Source organism: Panthera tigris, chromosome D1 (genome assembly GCF_018350195.1).
Source record: "Panthera tigris isolate Pti1 chromosome D1, P.tigris_Pti1_mat1.1, whole genome shotgun sequence".
Classification (NCBI taxonomy): domain Eukaryota; kingdom Metazoa; phylum Chordata; class Mammalia; order Carnivora; family Felidae; genus Panthera; species Panthera tigris.
Window position 1 is genome coordinate 54,236,221 of NC_056669.1, and position 21,234 is coordinate 54,257,454.

At 40.4% G+C, this 21,234-nt stretch overlaps 1 protein-coding gene across 1 annotated transcript in view; it reads left to right on the forward strand.

The window, feature by feature from the left end:
- The first annotated feature begins 1,561 nt into the window (after positions 1 to 1,561).
- The window catches only part of PAK1 (p21 (RAC1) activated kinase 1), a 152,711-nt gene continuing 133,038 nt past the window's right edge, over positions 1,562 to 21,234 (forward strand). The window contains exon 1 of the mRNA XM_042959496.1: positions 1,562 to 1,686. The gene's annotated coding sequence lies outside the window, so the exon portion shown is untranslated. The remainder of the gene's footprint in view (positions 1,687 to 21,234) is intronic.

Here is a 21,234-nt window from a genome sequence, read left to right on the forward strand (position 1 = left end):
TAGAAGGGCAAGGACTTGAGAAATATGTAGGAGACTCCAAACAGTCTCCTAAAGTTGGCGACCAGCTTGGTAAGAGTGTTGAGGGGATAAAAATGGGGGCTATGTCCTGGGTGATGTTAAGACCAGGAAGTAACCTGAGTAGTAAGTTTGGGGAAAAGTTGTAATAGGAATGGCCAATAGTCCAAAGGGCTTAATATAAGCTAAGTTGTAGTTACTATTATTATGGTAAAACAGGCATAGAGAGATGGAGTTAAGGATACACAAGCACTATTTATTACGGAGAAATCTGTGGCTTAGAAATGTTAAGGTCCTATAGCTAACAGTACAGCTGGGAATTGAAACAAGGCACTCTGATTCCAGACCCTTAGTCGCCAACGTTGTTTCAGTTCTGGCATACAGAATTTGACGTACAGTAGGGTATGCAAGTGATGCTATCCAGGAGGTATTTGGAAGTATAAAATCTGAGCTCAGGAGAAAGGTTCCGGTTGAACGTAGCCTCTGCCGTAGAAGAAAAATGGGAAAGGAAACCCATTCTCTCTTTCAGTTCACAATAGTTCAAACCTCCATTATCATTTCGGGGTCTCCCCGCCCCGCGCCTCTCCCCACAAAGAAAACAAACAGTATAATAAAATGGCTTTGAGGTAACAGGAGATGGGATCGTTTTCAAATTCAGTTCTTGGCAATGAGCTAGCAGATGCAGCGGTGCTTTTTAACTTGAAGAGAGAGGAGGACCACAAGATCAGGGGGTCAGTTGTCTTTTTCGACCCTAGACTACTACACCATTAATGCCCCCAGAAATCATCACAAAACCTTCCTGGAGAAAGGCAGCGCAGAGTCTGCAGCCGCAAGAGGGTCAAAGGGGAGAGGAGAGATGCGGGCGCAATGACATCACGCAACAGCCGGGTGATTCCCCAGCCTCTGGCGTCATGCGCCGATGACGTCATCCCAGGCGCTCGCCCCTCCCCCCCCCCCCCCCCCCCCCCAGCCCGGGTCGGCCTCGTTCACGTGGGTCGCGCCTGTCCTCCCCGCCCCCTCCCACCTGCGGGAGGCGGGGCGGGCCTGGCTCGGCCGGCGCCGCTGCCTCGCGGGGGAGGGGGCGGGGGCCGGTGGGAGAGGCGGTCGGGCCTGGCCGGGCGGCGTACAATAGCGCGGCTGCGGGCGGGGGAGGCGGCCGGGCTGTGGCTGCAGCTGGAGCCCTAGGTACCGGCGGCACTGTAGACGCCCCCTCCCGGCTTTCTCCCCACATCCCCTCCACTACGTTCGTCCCGCGCGCCTCCCCGCTGTCGCCCTCACCGGCTCTGCCGTCCTACTTCACAGACGCTTTCCCCTCAGAGTCTTAACCCCCTCTTTCACGGAGCCCCGTGCTCTCAAGATCCCCGCAAACAACTCCGCACCTCATTCCCCAGAGGCCGCCCGAGTCCCCTCACACTCCCGCCCCTCACAGCACCCCCTACTCCCGCGTCGCCTGCCTCCAGCCCTCTCACGGTCGCTGACCCCCGCCCCCGTCCTGAGGGGACTCCCCGGCTCGAGCAGGGTGGGGGAGGCGCCGAGCGCGCGGCGGCGGCGGCGGGAGGGAGAAAGTGAAGCGGCCCCTCGCGCACACTCGCGCGCTCACTCCCCGGCTCGGCCGCCGCCACCAGGGTGGAGGAGGAGGAGGAGCGGAGTCGAGCCGAGCGAGCGCGGAAGGTGAGAGCCGGCCTCGCGCGCGGCCCCGCTGGCGTCGCAGGCTGCCGGGCTGGGGCGCGAGGGTGGGGGCGGCGCGGGGTCAGGGCCGGGGCCCATTCATTCCCCGCGGCCGGGCCGGGCGTGCGGGCGGGGGCGCCAGGTAAGGTGGGGCGGGGCGCCGCCCGGCGTGGCCGGCGGCCCTCGGCGTACCAACAAAGGCCCCCCGTGCACTCCCCGGCGAGGCTGCCGCTCTCAGACGCTGGGGACCCGGCGGAGGTCCGGGGCGGGGGAGGGGCCCGGAGACCCGACAGGTCCGGGGCTCGGAGCCGCCTCCCTTGCGAACTTTGCGGTCCTTCGGCGCTAACCCTGGCGGGCCACCGGGAAGCCTAGCCGAGCGGCGTCCGATTCATTCTGCACGGAAAAAACTCCCTCCTGTCCAGGCCGGGGCAATCACCTCTAGGGTTCACCTCCTTGAAAAATACGGCTGGATGGAGCTTGACTTGGGCAGCCCCTCCCCCACCCCGGGAATACTCAACTTGTGGAGTTAAAAACAAACAAGGAAAGGAGACCTACGGTTATTTTACGCTTAATATTCCATTTCGAAAGACAGGATTATTTTGGCTTTTACTGTCTTGAATGTTTAAGCAGCAAATATTGCTGCGAGTATTTTGGAAAAATACTTAAGAAGTTTTGGGTATTTGTGGGTGTCGGGAGCAAAGTGCTTGTTGTTTGTTAAACCTCTTTGATAACTGTCTTCTGCTTTTTTCCCAGTACTGAAAGGTGAAGGGAAGGGTTGGTACTGTGGTTACCAGTAAAAATTCAAATTCATTAGTGTAGCCCATGTTTTAAAACTTGTTTCTGAGAAAAAGCTGTAGTTTTGCCTTGCTGTGCCTTTGTTGGAAGAAAACAGGAATCAACAATATACAGATGCCTCATTGGCCTTACCTTGTGACTTCACCTTAGTGACCTTGAGCAGGTCACTTCCAGCCTGAAAATTCCAGGACTTTGCTTTTATGCTCTAGAAATCGGCAGGTATCAAGCACCTACTCAGCTTTGAAGAGTCTACTGAATAATCCCGCCACATGCCTCCTCCCCCAGGTCTTTGCTAGCCTCCATCCTCAAACTCCTCTCAGGCAAAATTGACTTCTCTTTGGGATCCCCAGAGGCCCAGCAGGATTTTTATGGCACTTGTAACAATTTTTTTGTTCCTATTTGGGAAATCCTATATCGGGTACACCTCACTCGGCTGGAAACTCTATTTGTCAAAAAGGGTTTTGGGAACATGGACCCTGAAACATTCCCTGAAGCTTATCCATATCCTTACCGGTATGAGCTCATGGGTTTATCTGGTAAATTTGCTTACTCAGGCATTCGTTTACCCAACATTACTGGAGTCTGGAGAGCTCCTATGTTTTGGGTCTTCTGCTAGGACTATGGGGATTCAGATTCTAGTAAGACATTCCCTGATTTCAAAGAGCTCAAAGTCTAGCGGGTGAGGTAAGACATGTAAACAAGGAAGGCCAGCCCTAGTAATCTCTGGGGGGCTCCAGTTGTACAAGAAGTAGTGTGCAATAATTGAGGCTGCAGGACCTGTTTTACAAGTCTTGTCCAGGCCAAAGTGAGTCTTGTGGGGAAGGTGGTGACCTGCCTCTCATTCATAAGACACCACTTGACAGAAAGCTTGTTCAGTTCAGTTAAATATACATTTACTAAGCTCCTGTTAGGGGCCGTGTGCTAGGCTTGGAGAAGGCAGTGCCTTGTGAAAGAAGGGCACTCTGTATCCGGAGAGACCTTTGTAAAATTAAACCAGATCACATCATGTCTCCCTCCCTCCCGACTGGTCATTGTCTAAAGACAAACTCTTTAACATGAATAAGAAACTCTCAAAGATCAGATTACTGCTTACCTCTGCAGATTCACTTTCTATAGCTTCCCTGCCATACTCTTTCTCATTTCTGCTTTTCCCTGGTGCTATTCTTTCCAATGGAAATGCTGGCCTCCCACCCACTACCTGCCTGTGGAGAAGTGCTTGTTGGACCTCTGGGAAGCAGTCCATTAGTCATTCCTCCTATTACTTCCATGGAATTGGTTGCTCTTCCAATCTCTGGCTCATGTACATACCACCCTTATAGCTCTCTATAGTACTCTATTGCAATTATTTGAGTTTATACCCCCCCAGCCCCCTCTGTGAATTTCTTGAGGGTAGGATCTGTTTAATTTTAGTGCCTAGCAAAGTTCCTGGCTCTGAATATGTTTTTGAAATGAATGGATGTATGAAGAAGCAAATCAAGACCAATGGGATAGAGGCTTCTTAATCTTCTGGGTTACAGCAATTAGCTCCAAGTGTGGTCCTTAACATGAATAACATCAACATAATCTGGGAATTTGATAGAATGGCAAATTACTTTTCCCATCCCAGGATCTACAAATGAAAAACTGTGGAGTTGCGCACCCCCCCCCCCCCCCCCCCCCCGCTTTAACAAGTCCCCTGGGCAATTCTGACACTTGATAAAGTTTGAAAACTACTGAGTTAAAAGATCTGCTTTTGATAATACGTCTCCTTGCCAGCTCCCTCACACTCTTCCGTTCTCTCTTCCCTCACTCCCTTCTTTTTTCTTCCTTAGCACTTACTGCCTGACATTCCATCCCAACCCATCCTATCCTGTCCTATCCCATCCCATCCCATCCCATCCCATCCCAGTTTGTCTTGTATCTTTTGCCACTAGATGGAAAGCTTCCTGAGAGTGTTTTGTCTGTTTTTTTTTTTTTCCTGCTACTTTATTCCCATTGCCTAGAGTAGTGGCTGCATATAGCAGGCTTTCAGTTTTTGTTAAATGAGAATCATAAGATGATTTACTCCTATATATCGCCAGCTGTGACATTGGGGTTTTATTAAAGAATAGTTCTCAGAATGAAGAGGAACCATAAGCTAATATGCAAATCCAAGTGGATTCTAGCATTTTTGGGGATTTATTTTAGACTGAGCTTATCTTCCCTTCCCTTTTACATCTGTCTTTCTCCACCAAAGCCTGCAGTTTTTTCAGCTATCGTTCTTTTAGCCAAGACCTGAAAACTGCTGTCAAAATATCTTAGGCTAGGATTATTTCTTGGGAATTTTCAACTTGGTTTTGCAAATCTAAATAAGCACCCTAACTTTTGAGTTTTTGGATTTCAAACTGTCTCTTCCGGATCTTCTGTGGTTTTTGTCTTTTTCTAGAGATACTTAAAGCCATACAAGGGCCTGTTTGACTCCACACAAAGGTTTCTCTTCCTTATGAAGCTCTTAAAATATTTTGTTTCTTTCACTTTCCTATTAGCCCTAAGATACCATATCCAGTTTTCTCCTTTCCTAACTTACCTCTGAGAGATTGGCTTCATTTGCTCATCTGTTTATTTATAAACAATTATTGAGACTTTCTCTACCATGTGCAAGGCCCCTTGGTGGGACAGGATGTTCAGGTACACATAGGATGCGGTTCAAGTCCTCAAGGTGTTAAAGATACTGCAACATGGTATGATAAGAGCTGAAATGAAGGGATAAAGTAGAGGAGTAAAAAAGTGATGTGTACTTTGGAAGATGGGAGAAAGCTGTCTTTCTAATTTTTTTTTATCAGTTTAGGAATAGTTTATCAAACAAGTGTCATTTTGATAAGCAGACTTTTAAAAATATCTTGATTAAGAGATCGATGGCTTTGTTGGGGAAAACAAAAACAAAAATTAAGGTGGAATCAGTAGTTGCTAATTGAGACAATTCTTAATTGTGTTGTTGCTGGTTATAATGAATTTTTCTCCCCTCCCTCCCTTTTTGAAAGTTTATTTATATTGAGAGAGAGAGAGAGCAGAGGAGGAGTCAGAGAAAGGGAGAGAGAGAATCCCAAGCAGGCCGTGCAATGTCAGCATCTTAGCACAGAGCCCAGTGCAGGGCTCAGTCTCACATGAACTGTGAGATCATGACCTGAGCTGAAATCAGGAGTCGGACACTTAACCGATTGAGCCACCCAGGTGCCCCTTGCCCCCTTTTTTATCTTTCTAAACCATAACCAGAAAGTAGGGGAAAAACCTTTTTTTTTTTTTTTGTAAAGAGAGAAGTTGAAGGTTTTCGAAAGCATGTTCTATTTCATAGGTATCATTTTAATTCCTAAGGATTAATGTTGTAATTTGGAGTGGGAGGAATGGTCAGGCGACCTTAGTGTCTTATTACTGCATGACCTTATGGAAGTAGTTTTATTTCTGTACCTTTTGTCCAGCTGTAAAATGGGGATGGTAACAGTTGCTATGGCTAGCTTACAAGGGTACGAAGCAACTAAATGCAATATTGATTATAAAGGAACCTTTGGAAAGTATAGTTTGTTAGCAGTTATTAGGTGGTGATAAACCTTATTGAATACCTGTTATGTACCAGACATTATGTGAGTTGTTTTCTGCAATCTTCAAAATAATGTAATAATATACGATGATTGCTAGTATCTCTGTTTAATGGATAAAGAGGTTGAAGCTCAAACTGGCAAAGGGAATTTGTTCAAGGTTTTGCTGAAAGTAAGTGGTAGACCTCTGTTCCAGTTCATATTCACCTAATGCCAGCAATTATGTGTTATGTTCATTACCCAGGCTGCTTTAATTTTTCTGTATAGAGGATATAGGAACATTTTGCAAGTATATTGCTGTGAGAGTTAAAATAAATTTTTTCTTCATTTAGCCTGCTCTCTTTTTTTGTGCATAGAAAGATTGGCGAAGACAGATTTACATGCATTTACATTTATCATTCATACAGAGAAAAAAAGAACATTTTTGCTTGGTGTTTTTGTTTAGTCTTCACAACAGCCCTGTGAGATAGGTATTTCCATTTTATGAGTTAGGAGACTGGATTATAGAAGTCTTGATTTGCTCAAAGGCACATCATTAGCAAATGACTAAATACTGATTTAAAACTACATTTTTTGAATCTCAATGCAATACTTCACTTTTGCCACTGTATCATATTGCCTTTTAAATTCTGTCAAACTAAACTTTGGAGCACTAGAAATATCCTTGTAGATTGCTTCTTACTCTCTTTAGCCTTTTCCTTCTAAGAAAATCCTGACTGAAGTCCACGGTATGAACCACACACACACACACACACACACACACAAAAAAAAAAAAAATTGCTGGTAAAACTGTCAGATATTCATGATATTGCAGACTTATAAGATAACACTTCCCTACTGAAGCTGAGAAATTAGGACTTTATCCAGCATTCTGTGTCACCTGTGTCTGAATATTCATTTCCCTTTGCTATCATAAGTTTATTAACATAATGTCGTACATTTTTCTGCTCCTGCATTAAGCTTTATCTTTCACAGGTAACTTCTTTCACCACTCTATCCTCCCAGTCTTTGAGATGGGGGAAATGATCTACATGCTAGGATCCTCCAGATTATCCCCTCTCTAACAATAGTGTGATAAGTCTAGAAAGAACCAGAAGTTCATTGATCCCTCATTAATACGATTTTGTTTGGTATTAATTCCCTAAAATTGATTTAAGTTTTAGTTATAACAAGCCCCTTATATCTTGGCCCTTATTCATGGAGTCAGGGTGAGGTAATCTGCATGCAGCATTGGGAAGTTCATTCTTGTTTATGGGACTTTCTTATTCCATTTTCTACTTTCAGCCCTCTCTCATGTCCCTTTCAGACTGTGTAAGCACCAAGTGAGGCTGGCAAGAACATTTTTCTCCTTTACAGAATCTGCTGTTTGAATCTTTTGAGGTGACAAATGACAGTGACACAATATATATGACTTCCACCTTCATCTCCCTGCCTGTATCTTCAAGGCCCAGTTTTCCTTATTCTCTCCCTGATTCCCTCAAAGCTGGGATTAATGTATTTTTCATTTGAACCCTTGTCTCCATGTACTTTGTATGTGGCTGCAATATTATCACTTTCTAGGGAAGGAGATAGATGTAGGAGGGAGAGCACTAAATTTGAAGTTAGGCAAAGACCTATTTGGACATTTATTTAAATATGTTTCTTAGTTTGGAAAATAGAAATAATACCTAACTCACAGAGTTGTGAAAACTCAGTTAATAATACATGTGAAAATGAATGTTGTACACCTGAAACTAATATAACACTGTAACTTAGGTATACTGGGTTAAAAAAATGTATGTAAAAATGAATTGTAGGGTGTTAGGTAGAATTGTTGTAACTTAATGACCTCAATTATTTATAGCAGTGGTTTTTAATTTTGGTTATTCATTTGAAATACTTGTGAAGATGTAAAAAAAACAAACAAACAAACAAAAACAGTTGCCTGGGCTCTAAAGTCTGCTTAATTAAAATCTCTTGGAATTTCTATTTTTGAAGGTTTAAGGCGATTCTGATATGCAGCCAAGGTTGAGAAGTATTGCTTTATATTGTAATATTTTGTATAAAGTCTTTGGTAACTCCTATATGAAAATTAATGTTTTAATTGTTATTTAAGGTTCATTTGCTAGACACATATTGAGCATCAAGGCATTGTCAGGGGCTCTGAAGGAGTAGATGAATAATACCTGGTCCCTACCCTTAAGTTTATAGTTGAGAAACAGACATGTCCATAGATAATTATATTGAGACAAAAATGACATGTGGAGACATATGCTATGTGAAAACAGAGGAAAGGCATCTTCTCTACCTGAAATGGGGGTGGCCTGGCAAGGCTTCTTCTTTTTTTTAATGTTTATTTTTGAGAGAGAGAGGGAGTAGAGGTGTGAGCAGGGGAGGGGCAGAGAGAGAGACACAGAATCTTAAGCAGATTCAATTCTGTCAGCGTAGAGCTTGACGTGGGGCTTGAACTCATGAGCCATGAGATCGTGACCCAGCCGAAATCAGAAGTCAGAATCTTAACTGACTGAGCCACCCAGGTGCCCCATGCCTGGCAAGCTTCTTAACGGAAGTGACAGCTAAGTTGTGTTCTGAGAGATGAACAGGAGTTAACCAAGCACAGTTGGGGAGGAGTAGGAAGAGAGGAGAGAGGAACGACCTTCTTGAAAGAGAGCAGTGTGAGTGTTAGAAGTCTTGAGAGTATGTTTGGGTATCCCTAAATATTTTAGTACATTTACAGGATGGGGTGCAAGGTAGGGAGCCATAAAAGCAGAGAGAAAGACAAGGCCTAGATGATGAAGGGCCTCTTGTACAGTGTATAAAGTATTGTCACTAGTATTATCTCACTTTATTCTTTCAACAAGTATGTGGATTAGCTAGCTAGGACTGTAATTGTTTTATCTCCATTTTATAGAATAGGAAACAGAGGTTAACTGAATTGCCTGGACTGTACAGCATCACAGCTATGACTTGAATCCAGGTCCTTTTGACTCCAGAATACAGAAGAATAAATGAAAAAAACCCAGAAAACCAAAAAAACCAAAAAAACCCAAACCAACAAACCTATCAGTTTTATTGTGGAAATGTAACCAGTAATATCATTTATTTTCTTTTAACCTTCTTAAAATATGAGTTTGGGTTGGTGATCTCCCTGCTTCCCAGCCACCTGCTTCCCCCAGCCTCATTGTTCACTGGGGATAAATGAGATCAGGAACGTATGAACATCAACAGCCTCATTACAACTGACCTCTTACCAAGGACTTTCAAGGTACCAAACACTTTACATTTTATTTTTACTTTACTCTTCAAAATAATCCTATAAGAGAAATGCTGTTTTATACTCATTTTACAGATGAGAAAATTTAGGAGCAGATAGATCAAACTGGGATTTGGAGACATTTTTATGAATATTACTCTATGAGTATGGCAAGTCACTTAACCACACAGAGCCTCAGTTTTCCTGAGCTGTTTTATAGATGCATTAAATCTTAGGCTAACTTCCCCAGCTCAAATATTGTATGACAGTGATTTTTTTTACCTTTACTGTTTCTCCTCTTTCTTCTGTAATACTCTAAGACATAATCCATCAGTGACAGTGTTTTAGTATGGAAACAATTCTCAATGGTGGGGAATGGCTGCAGAAGGACCTCATATAGTGGAAGGACTTTTAGCCACCACCCCCCTCCCCAACACCTGTTGGAGAATTACTATTTTATAACATTTTCTTCCATTTAAGATTATTTTCCCATTTGGAGTCATCTGATCAGTCCTGAGTCAGATTTTTATTTGGTATCAGGATAGATTTTGCTTGATTAGTTTAAGAAATTATTGGTGTGCCTGGGTGGCTCAGTCAGTTAAATGTCTGACTCTTGATTTTGGCTCAGGTCATGATCTCATAGTTTGTGGGATCGAGCTCTGCATCTGGCTCTGCTTGGGATTCTCTCTCTCCCTCTCTGTCCCTCCCTTTCTCTCTCTCTCAAAATAAATGAACATTAAAAAAAAAGTTATATATAATTTGCAAAGTAACTTAAAAAATTTTTTTTAACGTTTATTTTTGAGACAGAGAGAGACAGAGCATGAACGGGGGAGGGTCAGAGAGAGAGGGAGTCACAGAATCTGAAACAGGCTCCAGGCTCTGAGCTGTCAGCAACAGAGCCCGATGCGGGGCTCGAACTCACAGACCACGAGATCATGACCTGAGCCGAAGTTGGACGCTTAACCGACTGAGCCACCCAGGTGCCCCAAATCTGCAAAGTAACTTAAAACAAGAAACCAGATAAGCAAAGGAGAAAAATTCATAATGATAGACCTTTGAAACTCCAAATTTTCTGAGCAGCCTAGAGACAATTTATATGTATTTAGATATTACTGTTTTCAAAACACTTTCATATACAATCTCATTTCATTCTATCTTTAAGGCATCTTATTTTTACAGGTGGAAAGAAGGTAACGGCTTATCTATGATAACATGGCCATGAATTTGGAAATTTGCAATCTCCAAATCTAGTGTTGGCTCTTGATCATTTGGGTGTTGCTTGCAGTGGCACTTCCTTCATTTTCTCTTGATTTCTAAAAAATTCCTAGTTCCTTAGAGAATGGTAAAGCTATTTACAGCTTGTTCTCTTTCCCAAAATCATGTTTCTACCCACTAACTCTTGTCAGAGAATTGTCTTGACAATTCTGTCCCAGGCTAGTTGGGAATTGCTGCTGAACGTATTCTTATTTGTGGGCTTGTAGAGTAGGGGCAAAACACACACACTTTCACGTGCATAAAAACTCAGTATGTCTCTACAGTGTATCTATTTATCAATTCCTACATTGGTCTACAAATATTTATTGGTTGCTTCCTATGTGCCAAGCCTTGTGATTAATACTTGGGGTACAATCATAAATAATATAGAAATGATCCTTCTCATTACTCTTATAAAGCTTACATTCCAGAGGGGAATACAGAGAAAAGCATTAAACATACAAATAAATAGTTGCAGGTTTTGGTAAGTCCTACAAAAGAGATAAAGGACTAACGTAGAGAATTTTGGAGTGATGAAGGGGAAGGCTTCAATGAGGAGATGATGCTTTTAAACTGAGATATACAAGATAAGTAGTTATTAGCCATTCGGAGAACCCTATGTAGAGCATATCAGGCAGAGGGAACATTTTAAATGCACAAAGACCCTGAAAGTAGGTAAAAGTTTAGAGCTATGATGCTCAAGATGTTAACTACTAGAGAGTATGGCTACTGAACACTTGAAATGTGGCTGGTTCAAATACAGATGTGCTGTAGGTATGAAATACATACCAGATTTTGAAGATTTAGTACTGAAAAAAGAATTGAATACAACTCACTATTTATTATATAATAAAATGTTAGTATTTTAGATTAATTGGGTTAAAATAGATTTTCAAATTAATTTCACCTGTTTTGTTAGCTTTTAAAAACATAGCTACAAGAAAAATTAAGATTACATATGTGGCTCACGTTAATGGCTTGTATTATATTTCTATTAGCACTGGTTTAAGCTCAACCATAGGAACTAAAAAAAAAAGCCATTATGACTGGTGCACATGGAACAAGAGTGAATGGTACTTGATAGAGTTGGGGTGATAGGAAGAGACCTTTCAAATTGCTACCCTATGCGATATCCTGTTTAATCCCGAGAGACTGAGAAGGGATTATTAAATCTGATTTTATAGACAGAGACAATTATTGCCTGAGGGCCACTCTCCACCTGTATAGTGCCAGCACTTTTGGCATAGTATTTTGAGTTTAGAGTGTTCTCTATCGCTGTCCGCTAAAACAAACAAGCAAATAAGTACTGATGGATAAATTGATTAATGTAAGTGGTTTTTAGACTGCCTCTTGGTATCTATAATATCTAAGTAGAACTCTTGGTCAAAGATTGAAATTTTCATTAAAAAAAAAAAAATTCCTTCCTGTAGGCTTACTCTTGAAACTATTTGATGGTATACTTCTTTCAACTTTTTTGTATGTTTAAAAATTATAATAAAATATTAAGAATATAAATTATTCTTATAATTTATTCTTATATTATAATAATATATAATATATTAATAATATATTATTAATATATTATATTATATATATTATTATAATAATATATATTATTATATATTATTATATTATAATAATATAATATATAATATAATATAATATTATTATATTATTCTTATAAATTATTAAGAATAAAAAATTAAGTATGTGCAGTGAGCACCCATATACTCATTTAGATTCTGTAATGTTTTGCTGTATTTGATTATCTATCCATCCCTTAATCCATTCATCAATCCATCTTATTTTGAAGCAATTCCAAATAAGTTTCAGATGCCAGTGCACTTCATCCTTAAACATTTTAGCATTTGTATCATTATTTGTTTACATAGAACTACACTTTTACCCACTACACGGTGGCATTATTTGATTAATATCTATCTGTCCTACTAGACCTTAAGCTCCAGAGAATTATTTCTTTTTAAGGCATGGCACCCTAAAGAGAATAAGTTTTAAAATGGCGCCCTTTTCTTTAAAATAAAAATTATCTTTTCTTGCTCACCATTGTAGTCACAGTTCCTAGCATATAGTAGCCACTTAATGAATATTTTTTGATTAAAAGAATGAACGTGGAGCCAACATCAAACCAAGTCATGACTTCTTTACTTAGAGCATTTGTTTGTTTCTCAAGTTCAACAAGCATACAAGAATCCTTTCAGTGCCTGGTGTTGGAGAGGGAAGAAGAACCCTGGAGTGCTAAATATTTAGCTGCTCAGTACAAACATCTCTGATCTGAGTCAAAGTTGAATGCATGCCCTGATGCTAGCTGGTTAAGGATGTGGGAAATTCTTAAGCTGATCAAACTGATCACTGCCTACTTTGCCATTCTGGGACTTCACTTCATTTGAGTTGAAGAATTCTATGTTACTGAAAAATGGCATTGGATTGAGGCCTTTGTAAGTATATTTGCCTTCTAGAGGGTCCATTCTTTTTAGTACCATCCAAGGCGACATTCCAAAATTGGCAGTTTCCTTTTAGATTATCAGGAGTTTCTTTAAAGTGTTATGTAGTTTTAATAAGGCTTAACAATAACGTTACTAACTTTCTTCCATTAAAAATAACAAGGGCACCTGGGTGGCTCAGTCGGACTCAGTCGGCTCGGTTAAGCGTCCGACTTCGGCTCAGATCATGATCTCATGGTTTGTGAGTGCCAGACCCGCGCACTGACAGCACAGAGCCTGCTTCGGATCCTCTGTTTCCCTCTTTCTCTGTTCGCCTGCCACCGCTCACAGCATGTGTACTCTCTCTCTTTCAAAAATAAACATTTTAAAAAACTTAGAAAGTTTTTAAAAAATAACAGAGCTCTATTTCACAAACTATTTTGTAACACTATTCATATGTTTAAAATTTAGCCAGGATTTCATTCTAATGAATAACCACTTTTGTTTCCTTTTTTCTTACATGTAAACATACACATTTACATAGTTGTAATCACAATGTAGACTTCAGTTTGTTGTTTATGGGTTTTTGTTGTTGTTGTTGTTTTTTAAGTAGACTACATGACCCTGGGATCAACAGTCCGATGCTCTACCAACTGAGCCAGCCAGGTGCCCCCCTTTTTCCTTGATCTATAAACATTTCCCCATGTAATTTCTTAGTGCTCACTATAAAATTATTACCTGATATTCCATGATTTGCCTAAAATCATTGTGTCCGTCAGTGTTCTACCAGAGAAATAGAACCAGTAGAATTCTTTTTTCTCCAGGAAACCGCAGTTTTGCTCTTGAGGCCTTTCAACTGATTGGATGAAGCCTACCCTTAGATTAGGAAGAACGATCTCCTTTATTTAATGTCAACTGACTGTAGATGTTTAATACATCTACAGAATACCTTCACAGCAATACCTAGATTAGTAGTTAGATTTAATCAAGTAACTGGGTACTATAGTGTAGCCAAATTGACACATAAAACTCATAATCACTTAGGTTTTCTTTTCATGTTGTAAATCACACTGTAATTTTATCTGTAACACTACATATAGCTTTCTCCTTTAAAATATTTTTTTTTGGGGGGTGCCTGGGTGGCTCAGTCGGTTGAGCGTCCGACTTCAGCTCAGGTCACGATCTCACGGTTGGTGAGCTCGAGCCCCGTGTCAGGCTCTGGGCTGATGGTTCAGAGCCTGGAGCCTGCTTCTGATTCTGTGTCTCCCTCTCTCTCTGCCCCTCCCCCATTCATGCTCTGTCTCTCTCTGTCTCAAACAAATAAATAAACATTAAAAAAAAATAAAATATTTTTTTTTTTTTGGAATAAATTCCCATAGGATTACTGGGTAAAGGGATATAAAGACCTAATGTGCTCTTGACAGGACTTAATATTTGCAAGCTGAAAATACCACCACAGTCTTTCTTTTAATGATTTCTTCAGGAGTTGGTCTATTCAGTGCACTCATTCCCATTTCCAAAAACCTGTTTTTTGTTTTTTGTTTTTTTACCCCTGTTTTTTAGCTCTGAAAATAGCTGCTTTTCTTCAGGGTTATCTTCAGTTCTCCCTTCACTCTCCACCTGCCATGTTTTCCCCTGGGTTTCTCCTCCCCGCCCACCCCCATCCTCCTACCTCACTTTGCTTCCTGTATCACACATAAAATAGAAATTTCATATTCCTACTACTGAATCTAAGGATCTACTTGGATTTGCACCCATTTTTGCCTTTGCGCCTTCCTTTACAATGAAGGAAGTGATTCTCCTTCACATACTTTTAGATTCCTTCCTATGGTCCTCTCTTAGAAACCTCACTTCACTGAATCTTTACATTTTGCTTTCTGCTGAGTTATAAGCTGCATTCAAGATGTTCTATTTAAATGAAAACAATTTCCCCCTTCCCTACCAAATAAAAGCGCTCCTGAAATCTCATGTCAGCCTTCAGCTAAACCCTGTCTTTGTTCTCCTTCAAAGCCAGTTTTCTTTAAATAGCTGTTTACAGCTTCTGTTTCCAGTGCCTTACCTCCTATTTACTTGAAAGCTTACTCCAGTCTACTTCTACCCTCACCACCGCATCACAACCACACTTACTAAGACCCATAATAACCCCTATTGTGCCAAATCTACTTAAAAAAAAAAAAAACAAAAACCAAAAACCATAGTGGCATACAAATACCCAGTAATCCCTTACTATCATAAAAATACTCAGTTGTGATTCAAATGTCATACTTTTTTTCTTCTTTAACAGTTGGAAGCAGAATCCAAATGAGGGCTACTTTGAGAGATTTGTTGATAGGTCTTTTCTGTCTTCTTTTACTCTCTAAGGTCCCTCTCAATCTCTTTTTTAACCCCTTTCAGCTTATTTGTTGAAGAAACCACATTGTTCTGTAGAGTTTCCTACTGTCTGGATTTTGCATTTCCCTGTTATGCTTTAACAAGCTCCTTGGTCCTCTATAATATTATGTGTAATTTAGTATTTGGAGGGTAATTCAGATTCAGGTTTATCTTTGTTTGTTTGTTTTGCATGATCACTTTATAGGTATCAGTGTGTGCTTTCAACAAGGGGATCTTAATGCCTGGTTGTCTTTGTTTTTGTGATATTAACAGCCATGGAATTTCCTTTTCATTGTCAACTTCTGAACCTCTCTGTATATTTGCCTTTTTGATCACTCTCTCTTTAAAATATTCCTTTGCCAGGGCACCTGGGTGGCTCATTCATTTAAGCAACTGACTCTTGATTTCGGCTCAGGTCATGATCTCACAGTTGTGGGATGGAGCCCCGCATCAGGCTCCACACTGAGCTGAGCATGGGAGCCTGTTTGGGATTTTCTCTCTTCCTCTCTGCCCCTCCCCCACTCGTGTGTGTGTGTGTGTGTGTGTGTATAAGCATGCACACACATGTGGTCTCTCTCTGTCTCTCACTCAAAATACATAATACATGTATTTTGTCTCACTCAAAATACATAAACTTATAAAAGCCTTTAAAAAGATATTCTTTTGCCTTCTGTGATATAACTTTCTTTGCCTCCTACCTCTGATCATTCCTTAGTTTATTTGTTGCCTTTTTTCTATTTTGATTTTAAAGTTTATTTTCAGAGAAAGCATGTGCATGCACATGTGCACATGCATGAGTTGGGGAGGTGCAAAGAGAGGGAGGGAGAGAGAGAATCCCAAGGAGGCTCCTTGTTGTCAGCTAGAGCCCTCTGCGGAGGTCGATCTCACCAACTGTGAGATCATGACCTGAGTCAAAATCAGGAGTCTGATGCTTGACTGACTGAGCCACTCAGGTGCCCCTATCTTGATTTTAAATGTTGAAATTCCTCAAGGGTAAGATTCTCTCCTCCTCTTACATCATACTTTCTGCTTGATCTCATTCATTGTCCTGTCTTTGAATACTGTATATATGCTGATAACTCCCATATTTTCCCAGATAGCTCTAGCCTAACCTCTGTCCTTAACTCTAGACCCGTATATCCTCTTATCCACTGGATATTTCCACTTTGAGATCTTACAACATTTTATACTTAATATGCTCAAAAAATGCATTCTTTTTTTTTTTAAGTTTATTTATTTTGAGAGAGAGAGAGAGAGAGAGAGAGAGAGAGAGAAAGTGTGTGTGCATGTGTGGGGACGAGGGGCAGAGAGAGAGGGGGTGAGAGAGATTGAGAGAGAGAAAGAATCCCAAGCAGACTTCTCACTGAGCAGAGACTGATGCAGGACTCAGTGTCACAAACTGTGAGATCATGACCCGAGCCGAGATCAAGAGTCAAAGCTTAACCAACTGAGCCTCTCAGGTGCCCCTAAGTCTGCATTCTTGATCTTTTCCCACAAATTTGGTACTCCCTAAGTTATCCCTGTTTTAGTGGCATCTTTGTTTACCTAGTTACTCAAACCACAAATTTAAGATTTACCCCTGATACTTCCTTCTTTCCTATCCTTTATATGTACTCCACCCCCAATCTTGTCAATTTTACTTCCTGTGTATTTCTTGAGTCCATCTACCTCTCCCCATGTCTGTTGTCACCTCTCTAATCCAAGCCACGACCATCTCTACCCTAGACTATTATAGTAGTCTTTTAACTGAGCTCTTTGCTTAAAGCCTGTAAAAGCTTTTTGTTTTATTTGGGAGAAAATATAAAATCTTAAACATGATTTATAATGTTCCAAGAGACCTGACCTTTGTTTTTGTTTTTCTAACTTTATCTTGTGCCACTGTCCACTGCACTGACTGTGCTTTAGAGTGATTGGCACTTTTCCCCCGTTCTGCAAAATTTGAGAAAGTCTTTTTGTTTTAAGTTTATTTATTTATTTTGAGAGAGAGAGAGAGTGTGTGCATGTGTGCACGTGAGCATGCAGGAGAGGGATAGAGAGGGGAAGGGATGGTCCCAAGCAGGCTCTGCTCTATCAGCACTGACCCCCATGTGGGGCTTGATCTCATGAACCGTGAGATCATCTCATGATGAACCAAAACCAAGAGTCGGATGCTTAACCACCTGAGCCCGCCTGAGAAAGTCTTTCCTGCCTCAGGGTCTTCATACCTGTTCTCCCCTGGTGTGTTCTTCCCCAATTCTGCCTTCTTCACAAGTCTGGTTTCTCTCTCCCCCCTGTATCTTCTTTTAGAAAACAAATATTAAGTAGCTGTTGTGAGCCAGAACCTGTCTAAAGAAGATCCCGCCCCGCCATTATCCTTTGACAGTACTTCGTTATTTTCTGTAATGGCATTGGTAATGATCTGTAATTCTATACTTATCTGACTCTTTGTTATTGGCTAGACTTCCAGCTCCATGGAATCAAAGATCATATCTTTTTTATCCACCATTATACCTCATCACCTAATACAGTGTGTGGAACATAAGTGTCGTAAATCTTTGTTGAATGAGTGAGCTCACATTATCAAGGATTACTAAGCCTTGGCAGCTTTATTTCAGAAGTTTTTTCAAATTTGTTTTTATTTTTCTATCTCCTCTGCTTGGTTTACACCTTAATCTTCTTTTCTCTAGGCTTTTAATTACCTCATAACTAGTGTCTTGGCCACCAGTCTTTCTCTTTCATTCATTCATCATTCTGCCTGGAGTAATGTTTCTGATCCTCTTACTGTTCTGCCCAAAAGCAATCACTGTGTCCCCATTGCCTGCATTGCCTGTAAGATAATATGTAAACTAAGTTGTTTTTCAGGGAACTTTATAATTTGACCCCACCTACTTCTTCAGCGTCATTTCTCTTGACCCTATTTCATCTTTCTAAAAAGACTGTGTTTCATTCACTTTGAAATGTCATATGACCCTGTTTCCTCAGCCGAGAATTCCTTTTCTCTCTCTGCTATTAAAACTCTCTTCTTCAAGATCCAGCTTGGATGCCATGTCTTCCATGTAGTCTTCGAGTCCTCATCCAACCACTCATGATTATAAATTCCTGAGGGTGTGCTATACACTGGATGTTTATGTTTCTCTCAAATTTATATGTTAAATCTTAATACCCAATGTGATGATTGGGGAGGTGACACTTCTAGGAGGTGATTAGGTCATGAGGATGGAATCCTCATGAATGGGATTAGTGTTCTTATAAAGGAGACCCCAGATAGCTCCCTTGCCCCTAATGCTATGCAAGGACATAGTGAGAAGAGGGCATCTATGAACCAGGAAGAGAATTCTCACCAGACATTGAATCTTTTGGTGCTTTGATCTTGCCTCTAGAACTGTAAGAAACAAATTTCTGTTCTTTGGAAGCCACCCAGCCTATGGTATTCTGTTACAGCAGCCTAAATGGACTAAGGCAGTGTAGTACTTTTTTTTCATTCCTTACTGTATACTTAGAATCTCGAACAGTGTGTGGCATGTAGTAGACTGTCAATAAATAGTTGTTGAATGATTGAGTAAAATAATTTACTTATCTGCTCACTTAACAAATATTTATTAAACATGTTGAATGTCCATAGCACTCTGTCTTTCCTTTGCACTATAATTAGGAGTTCATTTGTTATCCATTGGAGCTGATCACTTGTAAAATTAATCCCCACTCAAGCATCCCTCCCTGCTCACCGTTGGGCTCTGTCCTCTTTACCCTTTCTCAGTAAGTGCCTTTCTAATGGTGGGTAATTCACATCTGACAATACGATGCAAATAGATTCTAAAATGAAAACTGGCATTTCTGCAAAACATTAAGACTTTTACGAATTTGAAATAAGGCAATATTGGAGAATGGTTTGAATCATACACACAAAAAAATCCTTGACACATGAGGATTAGGTAGAGTTAGACCAGTTTAAAATTGAAGGGAAAATTAACATGAGTAATGACATAATAGGAGATTCAGAGGACAATGATTTGAGTAACAAAGGATTAAGAGAGACCCTTGGGAAAGATTGGTGAAGCTCTTGAATATTTTTACAAAATTGATCCTCTTAACGTGTTTTAAAAGCCAAATGTGAAGTGGCAGATGTTCTTTGGTATAAGTATTACCTTATAGGCAATTATAACAAAGTTTTGTTAAATATTAAGAATTAGAAAAATTTGTTTTATGTTTGATAAATTGAAGTCCCAATCATTTAAAAAAATTTTACTAGGCAATTTTGGTACCTCATCAGTTAACTTAAATGGCAGTTTTTGATATTAGTGATACTCAAGATAGTAAGAATCCCGCTGTATGTACTTGTTTCTCTATTAGCTTCAGTTCCCTGATGTTGGGGGTTATGCTTTATTCATTATATTCCTGTGGTGCCTAGCTCAGAGTCTGGTACTTCGGAGGCACCTAATAAATGCATAGGGACAGAAAGAAGTAAATAATTGTAGGGTTTGGAAGGGCTCCTTGAAAAGGTACTATTTGGGACAGAGCTTGTATGTCAGGTGAGTAGGGTTTGACTGTTACACTTTGTTAGGTCCAGAAGGAAAATCTCTCACTCTTTCTTTTGCTGGTTCCAGCCTAGTGTGTGCTTAAATATTCAGAGTCCGTTCTCTGCCTCAATAGCTCTTGTTCTCATTGTAATTCTTCCTGGAGATTGAGATGGAAATGAGGAAGGCTTTGGGCTGCTGCCTGGGCATCCACATTCATGAGAACTTAGAAATGCAGAGGGGCCAAATGCCAAACCTGACCTAGACGGATCCAGGTCAGCCAATCATTGCTTTCCTGCCTCTCCCTTTGTTCTCTGTGCTTCCAGTCTCCTATCTGCTGGAGGTGCTACAGCTGTTTATGCCAATTAATATAATGCTAATGTGCTCCTTAATGAAAGCATGGAAGCACATGGTCCCAGCTGGTAGATAAGAACTGTATAGGATCGACCTTCAGAGTACCTTTTCACTAACAATTGGTCAAGATACCTGAATACCTTTTCACATTGTTTTTGAAACCATGGAAACAAGCTGGAAGTGAACATAGTTTAGGGAATCTAATTCCTCATTTTATGGGATAAGGAAAAAAAAACCCTCAGAGATGATAAAGCTCATGCCAAATTAATAATTCCTTGCCTCCCATTTTAACAAAAATCTATCTGATGTAAATATAATTTTGTCCTCTCTATTATGCAGCATTTAAAACCTCTGCCACTGACCTAACTTTGAATCTTGTGGCCCTGCCACTTCCTTATGTGATCTGGGGAGAGTTAAGTAACCTGTGTAGTTTTAGTATCCTTATCCTTAAAATGGTACTAATAATAGTACCTGCTTCATAGGTTTGTTACTAAGATTACATGAGGCAATAATTGTAAAGCACTTAGCAGATTCTGGCACATAACAAGTGATCAGTAAGTGTTGTCTATCATTATGATTACAGCATAAGGAAGCTAAAATGAGTCTAATGACCAGTGCTTTAATTTCCAATTCTGTCTTTGAAACCTTTGTTGCTAATTCTTCTTCAGTTAGAATCCGAGCCTAGTGAAAGCAAGGATTTTTGTCTACTTGCTTCCCTGTATGTATCTTCAGTGTCTAGAGTAATTTTTAGCACATAGTAGATGCTTGATAAATATTTAGTAAATTAATGAATTCTCTTGGGGAATATCCTTTCTGAAAAACACCTACTTTTAGATACTCCAATGACTTGAATCTTTTTTCTTTACACCTGTTTATATGAATTTGCACTTGTCTTTATAGTATTTATATTATGTCCTTGATCTTTTCAGATATCTTTGTTTCCCTCTACATTGTAAATCTTCATGGGTAGGAAACTGTGATCTCACTATGGGAATTTCCTTGTGGCTCCTAGTATAGCATTTTTTTAAAAAAAATACACAGTTATTAAGACTTAGTAATTA